General features: G+C 46.3%; 1 pseudogene; it reads left to right on the top strand.

Annotated features, from left to right (window-relative positions):
- The first annotated feature begins 973 nt into the window (after positions 1-973).
- Positions 974-1,095, top strand: LOC128690081 (U4 spliceosomal RNA; annotated as a pseudogene).
- Positions 1,096-12,118: the final 11,023 nt, after the last annotated feature.

Raw genomic sequence — 12,118 nt, 5'->3', positions numbered from 1 at the left:
GGCTGGGGATCACCACTGGGTGTCTCTCTGGGGGTCACCAGTGGATGTGTGGCTGGGGGTCACCAGTTAGTGTGTGGCTGGGGGGTCACCAGTGGGTGTGTGGCTGGGGGTCACCAGTGGGTGTGTGGCTGTGGGTCACCTGTGGGTGTGTGGCTGGGAGTCACCAGTTAGTGTGTGGCTGGGAGTCACCAGTGGGTGTGTGGCTGGGGGTCACCAGTGGGTGATAAATTAGACACATGTGCAACTCTTGGGTATCTTTATTGAGGAAACGTTTCGCCACACAGTGGCTTCATCAGTCCATACATAGGAGAAACTTGAAGAATAGGAGGAGAATGAGATAATCAGTCCATTCAAGATTGATGGACTGACCACATCGACTCAAGGCTGAGGGACTGATTACCTCATTCTCCTCCTGTTCTTCATGATTCTCCTTTGTATGAACTGATGAAGCCACTGTGTGGCAAAACGTTTCCTCAATAAAGATACCCAAGAGTTGTACATGTATCTAATTTATCAACGTGTCGGTTCTCTGAACCATCCATCTGCAATCACCAGCGGGTGTGTGGCTGGGTGTCACCAGTGTGTGGCTGGAGGTCACCAATGGGTGTGTGACTGGAGGTCACCAGTGGGTGTGGCTGGGGGTCACTAGTGGGTGTAGCTGGGGGGTCACTAGTGGGTGTGGCTGCAGGGGTGACGCAGTATATTACCATCCTGGTGACAGGTTCAGTGATGGTTGTATCAGCGACACACTCAGGCTGAACCTCCTACTTGACGCCTTATTAGGAATGATTTAAACAACTTAGTAAATAATTGTGATTTGGCAGCGGGATGGACAAAAACGTCGGCTTGAGGTTCATCGCTTTAATGCTGGTTTTTGGTGAATTGTTCCAGCCACGGTATTGTGATGTTATATTCTTCTTAATGTAGTTATTTTAAAAGAGTCTACAGTGTGCTAATAATTCCTTTCAATGGAAGCTTTGCGCAGTGGCCTTATCGTAACCAGTGAGGTTGATCCGAGGTGCGATTATTGCTATTTGAAAACTTACAAGGGAGTGTTAAAATGCTTTTATCATATCTGTTGAATGATGTTAATGTGCTTACTGCTCTTCAGTTTTCTACCTGAGTTATGATAAACTGTTTACCATCCCTCAGGCTCTCCTTAATAGTTATTTGGGTTGGTGTTTTTAATTTGGCTCGCGAAGTTAAAGTTATCTGCATTCAGTGATTTTTAAAAGAGAAAACTAAAGGTTTTAGTGCTAGGGGCTTGGACATCCAGCAGGCTTGTGTGAAGCGTGTTAGATTGGAGTGGAGACAATTAGATTTTATGACTTATCATTGTGAGGGAAAGTTTATTAGATAGAAGTGGAAATATAAATGAGTGGTGCTTGTTGCCTTTTTGGGCAGTATGTTTGTTCTGTTAGGTGTGTGCTTGTTTCTGCTACTCCCCCTCCCCCATTTTCCACCCGGTGGGAGTTGATGTTTGTCCCTCCAACCAGTTGATAGTCACTTGACTTTCGGCTCTCATCAAGTCTGTAAGTATCCAATCCACTCCTGTTTAATAATATATATTGTGTTTTTTTTTTAATTTGATGTAAACAAGAGCTTTACTTTTGTTTAGATTTATATTCTGTTAATTCAACCTGACCTAATTTGGGCTAAAGTAAAGTAACGTAATAATTTTTGTTGTCACCATTTCTTGTAAAGGCAGTACGCCTATCTCTTTCTTTATTTTAGCAGCAACGATCTTGACATAGCTCTGTGTCTTAATGTGGCATTTGTACCAAACTTGTCCCCTTGCACTACACACCATCCTAAAGTCGTCTTCCACGTATCACCCCACCAAAGTTTCAACATTACTATTACTCCTTACTTCTAACTCTCTCAGATATACCTGACTTAGTCCCGTTTATTTCTCCTCATTCAGGATCTCCTTCCCCCTTCACTTTAACGTACAGCTCAGACATCCAGTTTCTTTTCAGTCATAACATTCGGAATAAACTCATCCGTACTACATTTACGTACATTCAAACATCACAACTTTAAAATGTTTTTAAATTTAGTAATTTATACAGGAGAAGGGGTTAATAGTTTCTTGCGCCAGACATTTTCTTCGCCCCATAAGACCCCCGTGGCCTGGCTGGCAAAGCTGTCGCTTCACACACGGAGGGCCCGGGTTCAATTCCCGGCGGGATGGAAACATTTCGACGCGTTTCCTTACACCTGTTGTCCTGTTCACCTAGCAGCAAATAGGTACCTGGGTGTTAGTCGACTGGTGTGGGTTGCATCCTCGAGGACAAGATTGAGGACCCCAATGAAAATAAGACAGTCCTGGATGACGCACTGACTTTCTCAGGTTGTCCTGGGTGGCTAGCCCTCCGGGGTTAAAAATCCGAACGAAATCTTATCTTATCACACATGGCTTACGGAGGAAGGATTCTTCTTCTTCACTTCCCCAGTGAGATGAAAGGAAATAATTTAATAATAAGCACTATTAAGATAATAGAAGAAAACTCAGATGGGTGTGCATACACGTATGTATGTGTGTGTGTGTTTTACTATTCTCTGCCAGGAGTCTACCGCCCTCAGGGCCTGTTCTATGACCAGGCCTCCCGGTGGATCAAGGCCTGATCAACAAGGCTGTTACTAACGGCTACACGTAATCCAACGTACGAACAACAGCATGATTATTGTTATTATTTAATTTATTTCTCTCCTTAAAGCAAGAACTTGCTCTGGAGCAAGTTGTTAATCCGTGTTAATATTAGTAATTCTTCCCAGAGGTCCACTCACTCCCACAGTCACGCTCTGCTCTCTCTCTCTCTCTCTCTCTCTCTCTCACACTTTCTCACTCTCACTGTCTCACTCTCTCTCCTGTGTATATGTGTATTTAATTACCTATTTGTAGCTACAGGATCGGAGTTATTTATGCTATCAGAGTTATTTAACCAATGGCTTTGCACTTAATGCCTCCTCTTTTTATTCATTCCTTTGGTAGACCATTGTTTGTGAAGGTAAATGTTCGTGTAACCTTTCCATCTCACCGTTATTAATTTCCACTTTTTTATGTAGCTATTAAGGTCTTACCTATTCTTTTATACATTACTGTAAAGTATATGTGGTTATTCTGGTGACTATTTTGTTCCTCCTGTCAGCCATCGTAGACATCTATGATGTCAGCAAACTTTCATCATTTCTCATATTTTTCATATCTGATGAATATTGTGTAACCCTTCTTTGGGCCCTGTGGCTCCCCACACCCGACATATATTGCAGTTTTGCTCTAAAATATGTTATAAATACCTATATCAATATATTTGAAAAGTGTTTTAATGTACGCCAGTGTATCATGAATTTCTCGAGAGTTCATTCATGTTCTTCCTGTGACAGCTTTTGTTAATAACTCCAAGATCTCTCTCTCATACTTTCAATAATTTTTTACAGTCTTAATGTGGCCTCGTGACACTTTCTCACACTGTCATAACATGACATGCACTTGCGGACATAACAGTCCATTATCCATCCATCATTCAGTTTGCTCGACTTCTCCAAGTCATCCCTTAGTAATTTGCAATAATCTTTATTGCTGATTTTACTTAAGGCTTTTTGCATAATTAACGGTCATATTAATATAGTTTTTTGCTATAAATTATGAATATTGTGGCAAGCAAAGACCCTTGTGGCACCCCACTGGTAGCACAGATCCTTGTGGCACCCCACTGGTAGCACAGATCCTTGTGGCACCCCACTGGTAGCACAGATCCTTGTGGCACCCCACTGGTAGCACAGATCCTTGTGGCACCCCAGTGGTAGCACAGATCCTTGTGGCACCCCAGTGGTAGCACAGATCCTTGTGGCACCCCAGTGGTAGCACAGATCCTTGTGGCACCCCACTGGTAGCACAGATCCTTGTGGCACCCCACTGGTAGCACAGATCCTTGTGGCACCCCACTGGTAGCACAGATCCTTGTGGCACCCCACTGGTAGCACAGATCCTTGTGGCACCCCACTGGTAGCACAGATCCTTGTGGCACCCCAGTGGTAGCACAGATCCTTGTGGCACCCCACTGGTAGCACAGATCCTTGTGGCACCCCACTGGTAGCACAGATCCTTGTGACACCCCACTGGTAGCACAGATCCTTGTGGCACCCCAGTGGTAGCACAGATCCTTGTGGCACCCCAGTGGTAGCACAGATCCTTGTGGCACCCCACTGGTAGCACAGATCCTTGTGGCACCCCACTGGTAGCACAGATCCTTGTGGCACCCCACTGGTAGCAAAGATCCTTTTGGCACCCCACTGGTAGCACAGATCCTTGTGGCACCCCACTGGTAGCGCAGATCCTTGTGGCACCCCACTGGTAGCACAGATCCTTGTGGCACCCCACTGGTAGCACAGATCCTTGTGGCACCCCACTGGTAGCACAGATCCTTGTGGCACCCCACTGGTAGCGCAGATCCTTGTGGCACCCCACTGGTAGCACAGATCCTTGTGGCACTCCACTGGTAGCGCAGATCCTTGTGGCACCCCACTGGTAGCACAGATCCTTGTGGCACTCCACTGGTAGCACAGATCCTTGTGGCACCCCACTGATAGCGCAGATCCTTGTGGCACTCCACTGGTAGCACAGATCCTTGTGGCACCCCACTGGTAGCGCAGATCCTTGTGGCACCCCACTGGTAGCACAGATCCTTGTGGCGCTCCACTGGTAGCGCAGATCCTTGTGGCACCCCACTGGTAGCACAGATCCTTGTGGCACTCCACTGGTAGCACAGATCCTTGTGGCACCCCACTGGTAGCGCAGATCCTTGTGGCACCCCACTGGTAGCACAGATCCTTGTGGCGCTCCACTGGTAGCACAGATCCTTGTGGCACTCCACTGGTATCACAGATTCTTGTGGCACCCCACTGGTAGCACAGATTCTTGTGGCACCCCACTGGTAGCACAGATCCTTGTGGCACCCCACTGGTAGCACAGATCCTTGTGGCACCTCACTGGTAGCACAGATTCTTGTGGCACCCCACTGGTAGCACAGATTCTTGTGGCACCCCACTGGTAGCACAGATCCTTGTGGCACCCCACTGGTTGCACAGATCCTTGTGGCACCCCACTGGTAGCACAGATCCTTGTGGCACCTCACTGGTTGCACAGATCCTTACGGCACCCCACTGGTAGCACAGATTCTTGTGGCACCCCACTGGTAGCACAGATCCTTGTGGCTCCCCGCTGGTAGCACAGATCATTGTGGCACCCCACTGGTAGCACAGATCCTTGTGGCACCCCATTGGTAGCACAGATCCTTGTGGCACCTCACTGGTAGCACAGATCCTTGTGGCGCCTCACTGGTAGTACAGATCCTTGTGGCGCCCCACTGGTAGCACAGATCCTTGTGGCACCCCACTGGTAGCACAGATCCTTGTGGCACCCCACTGTTAGCACAGATCCTTGTGGCACCTCACCGGTAGCACAGATCCTTGTGGCACCCCACTGGTAGCACAGATCCTTGTGGCACCCTACTGGTAGCACAGATACTTGTGGCACCCCACTGGTAGCACAGTTCCTTGTGGAACCCCACTGGTAGCACAGACCCTTGTGGCACCCCACTGGTAGCACAGATCTTTTTGGCACCCCACTGGTAGCACAGTTCCTTGTGGAACCCCACTGGTAGCACAGACCCTTGTGGCACCCCACTGGTAGCACAGATCTTTTTGGCACCCCACTGGTAGCACAGATCCTTGTGGCACCACACTGGTAGCACAAATATTTGTGGCACCACTCTGGTAGCACAGACCCTTGTGGCACCCCACTGGTAGTACAGATCCTTGTGGCACCCCACTGGTAGCACAGTTCCTTGTGGCACCCCACTGGTAGCACAGATCCTTGTGGCACCCCACTGGTAACACAGTTCCTTGTGGCAACCCACTGGTAGCACAGATCCTTGTGGCACCCCACTGGTAGTACAGATCCTTGTGGCACCCAATTAGTAGCACAAATCCTTGTGGCACCCCACTGGTAGTACAGATCCTTGTGGCACCCCACTGGTAGCACAGATCCTTGTGGCACCCCACTGGTAGCACAAATCCTTGTGGCACCCCACTGGTAGGACAGATCCTTGTGGCACCCCACTGGTAGGACAGATCCTTGTGGCACCCCACTGGTAGGACAGATCCTTGTGGCACCCCACTGGTAGGACAGATTCTTGTGGCACCCCACTGGTAACACAGATCCTTGTGGCTCTCCGCTGCTAACATCTCCCCACCAGAACATTTTTCCTCTCATCAATATTCGCAGTTTCCTCTTAGATCCATTAAGTTTAGTTTGTGTGAAGGCAGTTTTTCACTATACTAAATTAGTTACAAATCTTGTAATGGTTGACATCAGCGCAGTAACTGGAGAATGTCCCTTTTGGTCACTGGTGAAAATTTACATTATTATTGGCTGCATAAATCTAATTTTCAGTTTTATTAGTGATAATGATTTATATTAAAACAATAATGCCTCATCTGATCGGCTTGAAATATTAATGCTTATGCATTTCTTAAGAAAAAAAAAAGTTACTGGTCTCAAATCAGTTACTGACTAGATTATGCCTTTTGTGATAGGCTTTAAATTATGAGTGTTGCTAAGCTTTTCTGAAATAAAGCTTTGCTTTCACTTTAAAGCTGAATAAGAACTCCTCTTCTAGTCGGCTTCAAATAATAATCACTGGTGTTGATGGTAATATACCAGTTTTATAGAAAAATATATCCTATTGGGCCTTTTTAGAAAGCACAGACTCCAATATTTTTGTCTTGTTGGGTAGTAGGGCATTGTGAAGTAAAACTACATAAAGGAAGCTAAGAAATGTTGAAAAAATCATTTTATTAGGGCGTTTTTATTTTTCACGAGTTTAGACAGCCCTTCTATGTTATATTTTTGTACTAGTTTATACCAGAACCGTTATGTTGTTAACTGCAGTGTTCTTGTCTTTGTTAACTTTCCTTTATAACTTCAAATGCTTTATTCGATCTGCTTTAAATTTTCAACCCTGGTGAACTATTACTTGGTCTATATAAATGGTCTTTATAAATGGTCTATGTAAATAGTGTGTCTGGTCTGATTGGCTTCGACACTTCAGTGCTGGTAACTTGATAATGAAAATTCTGACTGGCTTGAAACTTGATGTCCTCGTGTACTGGTCTCTCAGATATAAAGAGAATGATTGTTCAAACTGACTTCAAAGTTATTGTTTCTTAATGTAAGATTTAAATTAATTTTTCCCATTTTTATTGAAGATATTGGATATTAATAACCATTTAATAACTTGTGAATACCTCATCTAATTTTCTGCATATATTCAACGCTAATATTTAACTGCATTAGAAACTTGTGCCACACACTGTACTATTCCTGTCTCGTTTACTGTTTTTCATGGGGCTGGGGTTATGCAATACGGGGATACCTTTCTTGAATCGCGCAGCCACCGAAACGCATCTTGTTATATGAGACACTGGTAACATGCTTTTGTAAACCATTTATTCCCAATATATTATTTTGGTGGTGTAATAATGTACGTTAAAGTGTGTACGCTAAACGAGTCATTAATACTGTAACCTGTTCATCAGCAGTCAAGGATACATTAATCCTTAAAATAAGTATAAAATTAAAGAGAAACTTACACCTCTCGGTGTATATATCTGTTAAATTGTTATTAATATTATTTAAATATAAATATTTTTTTTATTCAGTACCTTTGTTTTCCTACCAAGATCTTGAGACAAAATTGAAGAGTTGGGATAGCCAGAGTGCGCCCCTGAGGGATCTCGGAGTTTCAATATAACTCAAGTGGACGCTTACCATCCCAGTTCATTTTTTCAGCATCGGAAGATGGCTTTTTTGAATTGAGAATTCATAGGAACTGAAGGAAAATGTTTTTGTTTCATATTTTAAGCAGACTATTCAGATTTATTGAATGTGATGGTTAAGTTGAAGGTAAAACGATTGTGTGTGTGTGTGTGTGTGTGTGTGTGTGTGTGTGTGTGTGTGTGTGTGTGTGTGTGTGTGTGTGTGTGTGTGTGTGTGTGAGTGTGTGTGTGTGTGAAAAATATTACAGTGAAAACTGAAATTGAACATGAGCGCTTTCATGTACTTACGCATCTTCAGAGTATCAGGAAGAAGAGGCAAGAGAAGCACATTTTATATGTTAAACACTGAGGTAACACCTCAGTGAAAGTACCAACACCTCACTCAGTGAAGGTACCAACACCTCAGTGAAGGTACCAACCCCTCATTGAAGGTACCAACACCTCAGAGAAGGTAGCAATACCTCACTCAGAGAAGGTACCAACACCTCACTCAGTGAAGGTACCAACCCTTCACTCAGTGAAGGTACCAACACCTCACTCAGAGAAGGTACCAACACCTCACTCAGTGAAGGTACCAACACCTCACTCAGTGAAGGTACCAACACCTCAGTGAAGGTACCAACCCCTCATTGAAGGTACCAACACCTCAGAGAAGGTAGCAATACCTCACTCAGAGAAGGTACCAACACCTCACTCAGTGAAGGTACCAACACCTCACTCAGTGAAGGTACCAACACCTCACTCAGAGAAGGTACCAACACCTCACTCAGTGAAGGTGCCAACACTTCACTCAGTGAAGGTACCAACACCTCACTCAGAGAAGGTACCAACACCTCACTCAGTGAAGGTACCAACACTTCACTCAGTGAAGGTACCAACACCTCACTCAGTGAAGGTACCAACACCTCAGTGAAGGTACCAACACTTCACTCAGAGAAGGTACCAACACCTCACTCAGTGAAGGTACCAACACCTCAGTGAAGGTACCAACACTTCACTCAGAGAAGGTACCAACACCTCACTCAGAGAAGGTACCAACACCTCACTCAGTGAAGGTACCAACACTTCACTCAGTGAAGGTACCAACACCTCACTCAGTGAAGGTACCAACACCTCAGAGAAGGTACCAACACCTCACTCAGTGAAGGTACCAACACCTCACTCAGTGAAGGTACCAACACCTCACTCAGTGAAGGTACCAACACCTCACTCAGTGAAGGTACCAACACCTCACTCAGTGAAGGTACCAACACCTCACACAAACCTGTCCTACACATATGTACATTTATCTAAAATCATTCAGATTGTTGGTATAACAAAGAACACACACACTGTATTTTAGTACATAGCAACTATCCGGGAAGGCTGGTTAATTTGGCTTGTAGTCTATCCGTTACTGATGGTCATTAAGGCGGCATGTTACCTATTCTTCTCCTGTCAAGAATATTTTAATCCCAAAATAGGGATTACGTAAACTCTGTATACACACTGAGAGACATGCACTTCTCAGTATTATATCCTGACTACCATGGAGGTACTGCCCTTCTGTCATCTGTGAAACTCTCATAGCAGGTTAGGAGAGGTTTGTCAGGAAACAGGACAAGTGTTTCCTGACGCGGGTCTCAATCATGGTAGTGATGTTGATGGTAGAAGATGGTAGTGATGTTGAAGATGGTAATCTGACCGACGCCTTCAGCTGGCTAACCGGTCCACCCTTTTAAAAATTATGGTTTTTGACTGTAACCATTTAATAAATAGTACTCTCATCGTAGTTTGGTAAACAACTATCCAGGGAGGTAATGTGAAATAGTAGTAGTAGGTTGGTAGACAAAAACTATCCAGGAAGGTATTTCCCTTCTCTCCTATGTGTGAAACATTAGTAGTAGGTTGGTAGACAACGACCATCCATTAAGGTATTACTCTCCTCTCCAGTGGGTGTTAAATGAAAGCCTCTTAAATATTTTGCACCCACGCAGGATTCCTGTTTTTACCTCCTTGCCTCATTAATATGTAAGATAACTAATATTAATAATACACTTTACTTTTTCCGTTTTTTAACAGTTTTTATGCCAGGAAGATTTCCTTTTGATTTTAGGAGGTCTGGTTTGAGACCAGGCTGCAGGCTACATGATTACCAGACTCATTAATACCGTATAACTGAGAAGTAAAGATGGTGTTGGCTAAGGTGCAGGACGAGACTGTGTTGATGGTAGAAGATGGTGCTGATGTTGATAGTGGAAGATGGTACTGATGTTGATGGTAGAAGATGGTACTGATGTTGATGGTGGAAGATGGTAGTGATGTTGGTGGAAGATGGTAGTGATGATGGTAGAAGATGGTACTGATGTTGATGGTGGAAGATGGTACTGATGTTGATGGTAGAAGATGGTACTGATGTTGATGGTGGAAGATGGTAGTGATGTTGGTAGAAGATGGTAATGATTTTGAAGTGGAAGATGATAGTGATGTTGATTGTGGGAGATGATATTGATGTACTTTAAGTGTAAAATGGTGGTGGTGAAAGTGATGGAGCAATACTATGGTGGTCGGGGCAAGAAAAGACAGTGTTGTCGTGCCCTCGACGACCCAGCAAGCGCCGAAGGGAACGACAAGTTAGTATTAAACCCGACAAAGCTAATATACCTCCAGAAAATGTTGCCAGCGCCGTAGGCAGACTAACTTATCACCGGAGTTGGCAACACAGTGTGGTGAGGGACACAGTGTGGTGACACTGTGAGGGACGTGGTGTGGCACTGAGGGACCTGGTGTGACACTGTGAGGGACGTGGTGTGAAACTGTGAGGGACGTGGTGTGACACTGTGAGGGACGTGGTGTGACACTGAGGGACCTGGTGTGACACTGTGAGGGACGTGGTGTGATACTGTGAGGGACGTGGTGTGACACTGTGAGGGACGTGGTGTGACACTGTGAGGGACGTGGTGTGACACTGTGAGGGACGTGGTGTGACACTGAGGCACCTGGTGTGACACTGTGAGGGACGTGGTGTGAAACTGTGAGGGACGTGGTGTGACACTGTGAGGGACGTGATGTGACACTGAGGGACCTGGTGTGACACTGTGAGGGACGTGGTGTGATACTGTGAGGGACGTGGTGTGACACTGTGAGGGACGTGGTGTGACACTGTGAGGGACGTGGTGTGACACTGTGAGGGACGTGGTGTGACACTGTGAGGGACGTGGTGTGAAACTGTGAGGGACGTGGTGTGACACTGTGAGGGACGTGGTGTGACACTGAGGGACCTGGTGTGACACTGTGAGGGACGTGGTGTGAAACTGTGAGGGACGTGGTGTGACACTGTGAGGGACGTGGTGTGACACTGTGAGGGACGTGGTGTAACAATGTGAGGGACGTGGTGTGACACTGTGAGGGACGTGGTGTGACACTGAGGGACCTGGTGTGACACTGTGAGGGACGTGGTGTGATACTGTGAGGGACGTGGTGTGACACTGTGAGGGACGTGGTGTGACACTGTGAGGGACGTGGTGTGACACTGTGAGGGACGTGGTGTGACACTGAGGCACCTGGTGTGACACTGTGAGGGACGTGGTGTGAAACTGTGAGGGACGTGGTGTGACACTGTGAGGGACGTGATGTGACACTGAGGGACCTGGTGTGACACTGTGAGGGACGTGGTGTGATACTGTGAGGGACGTGGTGTGACACTGTGAGGGACGTGGTGTGACACTGTGAGGGACGTGGTGTGACACTGTGAGGGACGTGGTGTGACACTGTGAGGGACGTGGTGTGAAACTGTGAGGGACGTGGTGTGACACTGTGAGGGACGTGGTGTGACACTGAGGGACCTGGTGTGACACTGTGAGGGACGTGGTGTGAAACTGTGAGGGACGTGGTGTGACACTGTGAGGGACGTGGTGTGACACTGTGAGGGACGTGGTGTAACACTGTGAGGGACGTGGTGTGACACTGTGAGGGACGTGGTGTGACACTGAGGGACGTGATGTAACACTGTGAGGGACGTGGTGTGACACTGTGAGGGACGTGGTGTAACAATGTGAGGGACGTGGTGTGACACTGTGAGGGACGTGGTGTGACACTGTGAGGGACGTGGTGTGACACTGTGAGGGACGTGATGTGACATTGTGAGGGACGTGGTGTGACACTGTGAGGGACGTGGTGTAACACTGTGAGGGACGTGGTGTGACACTGTGAGGGACGTGGTGTGACACTGTGAGGGACGTGGTGTGAAACTGTGAGGGACGTGGTGTGATACTGTGAGGGACGTGGTGTGACACTG

This window comes from Cherax quadricarinatus, unplaced genomic scaffold (assembly GCF_038502225.1).
Source record: "Cherax quadricarinatus isolate ZL_2023a unplaced genomic scaffold, ASM3850222v1 Contig3493, whole genome shotgun sequence".
Classification (NCBI taxonomy): Eukaryota; Metazoa; Arthropoda; class Malacostraca; order Decapoda; family Parastacidae; genus Cherax; species Cherax quadricarinatus.
This window is presented reverse-complemented; position numbering and strand designations above follow the sequence as displayed.